Below are 9,714 nucleotides of genomic sequence, written 5' to 3' on the forward strand. Positions count from 1 at the left end.
GATTCCGTGCCAGCCTGTGTAACCAGTATTGTGCATCCATGAAGGATTGCATATTCATTAACTTCGATATTTCTGTTCAATCGTCAAAAGGACAGATGGCATGTGACTTAAATTGGTATACCACCAATTTTCAGGAGTGACGTGTGACTGAATATGTCGCATCTTTTAAAAAAGGGAACATTTGTTAGCAATATATGATGTTACGCAAGATATGCACAAAATGCGGTTGTACTGATGAATTGTAGTTGACAATTTTTTAGGTTGTGGATATGATAAGAAGTGCAGTGCCGTTTGCACTCGCCCCGCAGAACGACCCGAGAAAAGAAGAATTCAAACAACTCCAGGCAAAGATGCAAGAGATCGACAGCCTAGCACACAAGCATGCCATGCGGATTCTATGTGTTGGCTTTGCGTACTTCATGTTCCAATTTGTTGCCTTATTCCGCCTTACGTTCTGGGAATTATCATGGGAAGTGATAGAGCCACTCGACCTTACCGTAGCCGGAATCCAGCTGATTATTTGCTACGGATATTTCCTCCATACTTCGAGTAATCCGACATTACAAGACTTCAGGCAGAGGCTATTCTTGGCAAAGAGGAGAAAACTCTGCACCAAGCATAGCTTTGATACAGACCGATACCTGAAGTTGCAGAAACACCTCTAGGTGTCCGCATGAAAGTGGTCATTTTTCTCAAGGCAGAAAGCATTGTGGCTTGTAACACCAGGTTTTTATAGTAGTTCATTTGGGTTCCTTTAATTAAAAGAGCACTTGCATTATTGTTTGCTACCAAACAGACCTTGGCATGAATCAACAATCACCTACTGGAGTATGTGCCAAATTCCCCATGTATGGACACATTACTCATTACTAAAAATCATGAAAAGCCAAACCCAAGGAGCCAATCTCACTCGGTTGGGAAAGTCGATGTACAAACTCACTGCCTGAGTTCAAGTCATCACTGATGTGAATTTAGGTTTCTATTTATATTATTGGGGCTTCTATACAGTTTTCCTTTAAATCTAGGTACACACTCCATGAATCAAAGGCCGGTTGTTAGTTTCAGTGTTTTGTCTGTAAACTTTCACCCGTACTAATAGCTACCATACAGGGCAATGAAAAGAAGGTACAAAGAATGAATCTCATTAACTGTATAAGCAAACATACCTATTGCAACATCTGATAATTTGATCATGGTCTTTCTTTCAAAAAAAAAAAATCTCTGACAAAGGGCCTTGTAATTGCTTCCCCATAGCATCACTGAAAGATCATGTCTTAGAATGATGTATCAATGTGGCACACTACCTTAGAAAAACAGAACATACAAAGCAGATCAGTAAAATATGTAAAAGAAATGGCAGGCAGATTTTTCTCAAGCCAGGTAACATGAGAAATCATCACCTAATATAAGCACAAAAAAATACCTGTGTTCCAATAACTCAATACTGTGTACTCGGAAAACAGTATAAATTATTTGAGAGGAGAAGGCTAATAAATGAAAATATATACAGAAGGCCCAAAGATCATGTACACTTCAGGGATTCCAGTTGCACATTAACATGCATTGCCTTATTTTTCCATATCATGTTCCCAGCCAAAAGTTTACATGTAAAACATCATGTTTCTATATCTAAATGAACAGAAGGGTGTGGACTATCTCTACCATGGTGTTGTATGCTTATATCGAAATCTACATGACATATATGAGCAAAAGAGAAGACTAACTTCCCTGTTCGAGACACTCTTATGGATTAGATTGCAGTGCGGCCAGGTTAATTAGGCTGCTACATCCAAAATTAAGAAATAAGCAACTGCATTTACACTGTACTATGGTAAATGTTACTCCCTTCTCTTGTACTCATCAGTGCCACAATAGATAGCACAAAAGATAGTAATAAATGGTAAAGGCTGCTTAGCTCTTATATTTGTTGTGATCGTCTCATGTGTCCATTCAGTTCTTCTCTCTTACAGTGGGATACTTACTACTACATCTATTCCAATGAATAAGGAGTATTTTTTATTAAAAAAAAAGACAGAATACGTAACGTTTGACCAAGTTTTTTTTTTAATGTAAAATACAAAATTAATATCCTTGGATACATCACAAACTATATTTTCATATGATATCTATATAATGTTATAGTTGTTGGTGGTTCTTTTCTAAAAGTTTGGTCAAATATACTTTACTTGACTTTCCAAAAAATAACCTTATTCTTTGGAAGGGAGAGAGTACTTAGTACTTACGACAGCTAAGGGAAGCCACAAATGCAGCTGAAGGACGCATGCGCCGACCAGAAATAAAATTGCTTAGAGATTTACCGTTGCAAGTGTTTGCAGCAGCACAGGTGAGGTCGTGCAGTTTAGTACCTACAGTTTCAGACAGTTCTGCTACAGATCGTCTCAGTTAAATAGAAAGTAATCCAAATCATTTGGACATCACACATCAGGAATCAGGGTCACATAGAAGGTGAACACAGCACAATCATGGTGCTGGTTACACCACTGGATCATAAACAGAGACCATTGCACCAATTGATCATAAATAAGGGGAAAACTCGGGACATTGCAACTATTATACGCGAGTTAGTAACATGTGCATCATGAAAATTGCTCTGATAACTTATTTTATTGTGTCGAAGACCACAATTAGCTTCCACAGCTCTTCAGCACTGATAAACTGCTGAGTGATGATCTAGACTCTGGAGAAGCATTTTCATGTATTGCTTCTCCACCAAATTCATGGAATATATCATTTTGCTCCTGGCTTTTGGTTATCTGTAGCCGTGTCTTTTCCTGATACGGCAGCCGTTGCAGCTGCTGTCATGGCTGCAGCGGCTGCACCAACCTTCACGCTTCCTGCAGCTTTCATCGCCCCCGCGATCTTCGCAAATGCTGCTACACCACCAACTAGGGCTGCACGCAGAGCTACCATGGGCCTGATCTCCATGGTATTATTCCTGGAGGAGTTGATACATAAATGAGCACTTTCAGAACATATTAGACGCAATCAACGTGATTGCATTTCCAATCTTTTACAGTTACAGGAACATTGATGACCATATGGTCTGCACACTCAGCATTTATGCGGTTTTAGCATAGAGCAAGTACATAGCCTCCTCCAATGTCAGATTAAGAGATGTCACGTGGGATTAACCAAACCACTGCTTAGATAGAGTGATCTCGTTTTTGGCCTAACGACTATGTCTGAATCATCTCCCGTAAAATGCTACATGAGATTTCTAGAACCAGCAGGAGGTCCTCGTGTCATTGCATTAAGCTCAAAGGGGAGGAAAAAACGGACATAGTTTGTTCAAGAAAGCAAGGCAAAAACTGAAGAAACAGCACAGCTAATCACCCACCACACCACAGCCCTGCAACCGGCTTTTCCGGAGCAGGCATCTACTGCTATTGAGCTATGCCTCACTGTCTCCCACTTCAGCTAGCTAGCCAGGCTCTCCACTCATCCAGAGATGGATCAGGATTACCTGGGGATAATGTCAAATGCGCATCCTCTGAGATCAGCTACAACTGTGCTATCGAGCAAACATTCATGCAGATAAAACTTGACAAGAAAACAAGATGAACAGCATACGCCACAAGTTTGCAATGCATCATGCTGGCAGCTACATCGAATCGTCCAGGTATCAAGCTCGGTAGAGCTGGCCTACATGACTAGCCAGGGACGGATCTAGATTGTATGCCGGGTCTGCACCGGCACTAAAACACCCAAAAATTGTGGAGGTCGGGTGAGGCTTAACTTAAAACTGGGTGACGTCAAGCTCATACCTCAACACCAAATGGCTAAAGATTGCAGACGGCGTGGAGACAGCAGGTTCGCGACGCCGCGATGAGGAAAAATGGGAACGGTTATCAGGGGGGCGATGGCGGAGACGCGAGGTGGGAGGCGGGGGTGGGAAGGGCGGCGGGGCGGGACTGAGGAGTCCGGTTGCTGGCGCTAACCACGGCGCGGCGGCGGCGGCGGCGGCTGTAGATCGGAAGAGGGATATGTGGAGGACGGGAGGGATGCGTTCGCGTTGGGTTGGATTGGGAGGTCAACCAAACACGACGAACAGGAAAGAAGGCACGAGGAAAAGAAGACGAGCTCGGTGTGGATGATGCGAATCTAGGAAAATTATAAGCAGAGAATATTTTGATTTTAGTCTTCCAGAGTCAATAATTTGTTAGTCGTCCGATTAAAATCGGAGGCAACTTCATTCAAATACGTTAAAATAAGATTGTACGTGTCAAGTTCTGTTTGGTCCAAAAATGTTTGCTCTACTAACCATCCTTACCCGTGATCATCAAAAAACGCCCTGCCCCCGCGTCGCTCCCGCTGGGGCTACTCGGGCGGCGCCCAAACCCTAGCGCCGCCAGGCCCCTCCTCCCACCTTTCCCCCTCCCTTGCCGCCACCTGAGGTGACCGCCGAAAAGCCGCACGGCCGCTGAGGACGGTGGCGGCGAGGATCTCGTCGCTCGCTTCGCCGCGGAGGACTACGAGGACCGGGGCGGTGGCCCTTCGGGTGAGGGCGACGGCGCACGCGGCAGCGCGTCGGCGCGGCGACTCGGCCGTCGGCCGCGACCTCTTGGGAGGTTGGACCGCGGCGGGTGGCGGCTGCGGCTTGGGGGCCCCCTCCCCGACAGATTGAGGTTGTTCCCCTCTTCTCTCTCTCTCCTCCTTGATTTCGGCTTTGCGGCGACTTGCTGCTCGCTCTAGATCGTGGAGGGAGTTGGTGTGTGGCTCGGGACCGGGGGAATCCCTAGGTTGGCTGGCCCAGCCCAACGGCGGCGGCGCCTGCGGGCGCCGTTCTTCCTCCTTGGAGGCGTGGCTGAGGTCCCCTGTCTCCACCCCGATGAACCTCCCGGGTGAAAGCCCAAAATCTCTCAGATTGGGCGGCGTCGACGTGCTGCACGTCGTATCCTCCTTGGAGGCGTCGCCTGGGGAGTGCGATGCTCGGTGAGGTTGAAGGCGGAAACTTTGGTCTCGTGCAGTTGCTCCTGGTGGCTTTCCTGCTTCTCTTTGGGCGTCCTTAGGCCGCGGCGGTTTGGCCGGTGTGGTGTGCTCTCCCTTTCCTGGTGGTCGTGTTCTAGGGCTGCATCGGAGCTCAAGTTCAGCACTTCCCTAGCTCTCGGGTGAGCTTTTCCCATGACCGATGGTTCGACGCCTTCGAGCCAAGGCGAGAGGGTAGGGGCCCTCTTCGGTGTGGGAATCGGAATGTGTCTTGGTGTTTGCAGTTCAGGGGGCCTTCCTCGCTCATGAATCTCCATCCTGCTCGTTGGCAGTGCCTCGTCGCGCCTTCGCTGCTCGTTGCCCTCGGTGCCGGAGAGTTGTAGTCTTCGCTTTGCAAGTCCCTTTGGTGCTTGCTTGTAGTGTTGAGTTGTAAGCCTTTCAGGGTGTGCCCTTGTATCGTTCGGCCGTTGTGTTGTGTGGTGTGGTGTTGTGTGTGGGTGTGTGTTCGGTTCGGTTTGTGTAATTCCTGGCCGGTTGATGGCTTTGTTAATTCAAAGCTGGGCTCCTAGCGAGCCTACTGTTTAAAAAACCATCCTTACCCGTATAGATCATTACATTGTTTATATTACTTTAACTAGTAAATATGCTCGTGTGTTGTTATAGCATATTTTTTATTGTGACATGGTGAGGTCTCGTGGTAGCAGTTGCTACGTGGAATAATCGACCCAAAATTCCCTATCCTCGTTTACCCTTTACCATTCTCTCCTTGAGGAGAGCACGCTTTTCTCCAAGTAAAATATGTTGTTAGCCTACAAACTTGTCGGCGGTGTTGACCTTGGTGAGTACTTTTGGAATATAACTTTCAGAGCTCATATGTTGTCAACGGCATCCGGAGAGCGTGTCGTATTTGTCGATGTGACAAGATGTGTGCCGGTCAAGTGTTGGTTATTTCGCAAAAAAATAAACCTCTCGATCCTACTTGTTTTGCAGCATTTCCATCACTACATGCCCTCTCAATAATGCTTGTTGCCTAGGGTTTTTTCTGCAAAATTGCCATCATCACCTACCAAGAGCCCTAGCCTCATCGGAAGCTGCCATGGCCGATTCCGTTGCGTCCAACCAACCTCGGCACCCCTCCCACATTCCAACGCATCATCGAAGCCTCCCTCCCGCGTTCCAATGCATGCGGCCGATGGCCTCCCATGCCCCATTGTGTCTCACGGCAGCCTTTTGGAAGTCCTGTTGGAGGATGGAACATGGAGGCGGTGGTCCATGCTGCGAAAAAATGGCGCGGTGGCACACAGTACGGTGCAGTTGACATGGTCTTGAAGTGATGAGATCTGTTCAACGTCGTTGAGGGTGCTCGGTAGTCGCTAAAGTGGGGGATGGGATTGATACGCCTCCGACGTATCGATAATTTCTTATGTTCTATGCCATATTATTGATGATACCTACATGTTTTATGCACACTTTATGTCATATTCGTGCATTTTCTAGAACTAACCTATTAACAAGATGCCGAAGAGCCGATTCTTGTTTTCTCGCTGTTTTTGGTTTCGTAAATCCTAGTAACGAAATATTCTCGAATTGGACGAAATCAAAACCCAGGGTCCTATTTTGCCACGAAGCTTCCGAAGACCGAAGAGGAGTCGAAGTGGGGCCACGAGGTGGCCAAACCATAGGGCGGCGCGGCCCGTGTCTTGGCCGCGCCGACCTATAGTGTGGGCCCCTCGTGTGGCCCCCCACGTTGCCCTTCCGCCTACTTAAAGCCTCCGTCGCGAAAACCCCGATGCGAAAAACCACGATACGGAAAACCTTCCAGAGCCGCCGCCATCGCGAAGCCAAGATCTGGGGGACAGGAGTCTCTGTTCCGGCACCCCGCCGGAGCGGGAAGTGCCCCCGGAAGGCTCCTCCATCGACACCACCGCCATCTCCATCAACGCCGCTCGTCTCCCATGAGGAGGGAGTAGTTCTCCATCGAGGCTCGGGGCTGTACCGGTAGCTATGTGGTTCATCTCTCTCCTATGTACTTCAATACAATAATCTCATGAGCTGCCTTACATGATTGAGATTCATATGATGATGCTTGTAATCTAGATGTCGTTATGCTAGTCAAGTGAATTTTACTTATGTGATCTCCGGAGACTCCTTGTCCCACGTGTGTAAAGGTGACAAGTGTGTGCACCGTGTGGGTCTCTTAGGCTATATTTCACGTAATACTTATTCACCGTTATGAATGGCGTAGTGAAGTGCTTATTTATATCTCTTTATGATTGCAATGTGTTTTGTATCACAATTTATCTATGTGCTACTCTAGTGATGTTATTAAAGTAGTTTATTCCTCCCGCACGGTGTAATGGTGACAAGTGTGTGCATCCGTGTTAGTACTCGGCGTATGGTATGATCATGATCTCTTGTAGATTGTGAAGTTAACTATTGCTATGATAGTATTGATGTGATCTATTCCTCCTACATAGTGTGAAGGTGACAAGTGTGCATGTCTGTGTTAGTACTTGGTTTAGTCGTGTTGATCTTTCATGCACTCTAAAGTTATTTAAATATGAACATTGAATTGTGGAGCTTGTTAACTCCGGCATTAAGGGTTCGTGTAATCCTACGCAATGTGTTCATCATCCAACAAGAGTGTAGAGTATGCATTTATCTATTCTCGTTATGTGATCAATGTTGAGAGTGTCCACTAGTGAAAGTGTAATCCCTAGGCCTTGTTCCTAAATACTGCTATCGCTGCTTGTTTACTGTTTTACTGCGTTACTACTGCTACCATATTACCACCATCAACTACACGCCAGCAAGCTATTTTCTGGTGCCGTTGCTACTGCTTATATATATTCATACCACATGTATTTCACTATCTCTTCGCCGAACTAGTGCACCTATTAGGTGTGTTGGGGACACAAGAGACTTCTTGCTTTGTGGTTGCAGGGTTGCATGAGAGGGATATCTTTGACCTCTTCCTCCCTGAGTTCGATAAACCTTGGGTGATCCACTTAAGGGAAAGTTGCTGCTCGTTCTACAAACCTCTCGCTCTTGGAGGCCCAACACCTGTCTACAAGAATAGAAGCTCCCGTAGACATCAAGCTATTTTCCGGCGCCGTTGCCGGGGAGGTAAGGTAAAAGGTACTCACACTCCGGATCTCGGCTACTAAGCTATTTTCGCCGTTGTAAGTACTCGAAGCTATTTCCTTTAGATCCTGCAATTGCATCTTTTTGTTTCTTGTTTACACTAGTTTGGCATAATGGACAACAATGAGCTTTTTATTCTATTTCCTGATTTAAGACATGGATTGTTTGATCCGAAAATTAAAAAACCCATGGAACATATTAGCATGAATACTTTGAATACCATTGTTGCTAATGATATGGAAAATTCTAAGCTTGGGGAAGCTGGTTTTGATGAGCATGATCTTTTTAGTCCCCCAAGCATTGAGGAGAAAATTTTCTTTGATGATACTTTGCCTCCTATTTATGATGATTATAATGATAGTGGTCTTTTGGTGCCACCTACTATGGAGAGTAAATTTTGTTGTGATTATACTATGCCTCCTACACTTGATGAGAATAATAATGATAGCTACTTTGTTGAATTTGCTCCCACTATTACTAATAAAATTGACTATGCCTATGTGGAGAGTAATTATTTTATGCATGAGACTCATGATAAGAATGCTTTATGTGATAGTTATTTGAGTTTGCTCATGTTGCTACTGAAAGTTATTATGAGAGAGGAAAATATGGTTGTAGAAATTTTCATGTTACTAAAATGCCTCTCTATGTGCTGAAATTTTTGAAGCTACACGTGTTTTATCTTCCTATGCTTGTCACTTTGCTCTTCATGAACTTGTTTATTTACAAGACTCCTATGCATAGGAAGCATGTTAGACTTAAATGTGTTTTGAATTTGCCTCTTGATGCTCTCTTTTGCTTCAAATACTATTTCTGGCGAATGCATCATTAAAACTGCTGAGCCCATCTTAATGGCTAAAAAGAAAGAACTTCTTGGGAGATAACCCATGTGTTATTTTGCTACAGTATTTTGTTTTATATTTGTGTCTTGGAAGTTGTTTACTACTGTAGCAACCTCTCCTTATCTTAGTTTTGTGTTTTGTTGTGCCAAGTAAAGTCGTTGATAGCAAGGTTCATACTAGATTTGGATTACTGCGGAGAAACATATTTCTTTGCTGTCACGAATCTGGGTCTAATTCTCTGTAGGTAACTCAGAAAATTAAGACAATTTACGTGAGTGATCCTCATATATGTACGCAACTTTCATTCAATTTGGGCATTTTCATTTGAGCAAGTCTGGTGCCCTAATAAAATCCATCTTTACGGACTCGTTCTGTTTTGACAGATTCTGCCTTTTATTTCGCATTGCCTCTTTTGCTATGTTGGATGAATTTCTTTGATCCATTAATGTCCAGTAGCTTTATGCAATGTCCAGAAGTGTTAAGAATGATTGTGTCACCTCTGAACATATTAATTTTTATTGTGCACTAACCCTCTAATGAGTTGTTTCGAGTTTGGTGTGGAGGAAGTTTTCAAGGATCAAGAGAGGAGTATGATACAATATGATCAAGGAGAGTGAAAGCTCTAAGCTTGGGGATGCCCCGGTGGTTCACCCCTGCATATTTTAATAAGACTCAAGCGTCTAAGCTTGGGGATGCCCAAGGCATCCCCTTCTTCATCGACAACATCATCAGGTTCCTCCCCTGAAACTATATTTTTATTCCGTCACATCTTATGTACTTT

The 9,714-nt window shown here is 44.9% G+C and overlaps 1 long non-coding RNA gene across 1 annotated transcript; it reads right to left on the reverse strand.

Annotated features, from left to right (window-relative positions):
• Positions 1-2,377: 2,377 nt before the first annotated feature.
• Positions 2,378-3,929, reverse strand: LOC124669335. The gene is made up of 2 exons (XR_006992141.1): positions 3,786-3,929; positions 2,378-2,956 (listed from the first exon to the last, which is right to left on the reverse strand). It is a non-coding gene; the product is annotated as an uncharacterized LOC124669335 (long non-coding RNA).
• Positions 3,930-9,714: the final 5,785 nt, after the last annotated feature.

The sequence above is a fragment of the Lolium rigidum genome, chromosome 1 (assembly GCF_022539505.1).
Source record: "Lolium rigidum isolate FL_2022 chromosome 1, APGP_CSIRO_Lrig_0.1, whole genome shotgun sequence".
NCBI lineage: Eukaryota > Viridiplantae > Streptophyta > Magnoliopsida > Poales > Poaceae > Lolium > Lolium rigidum.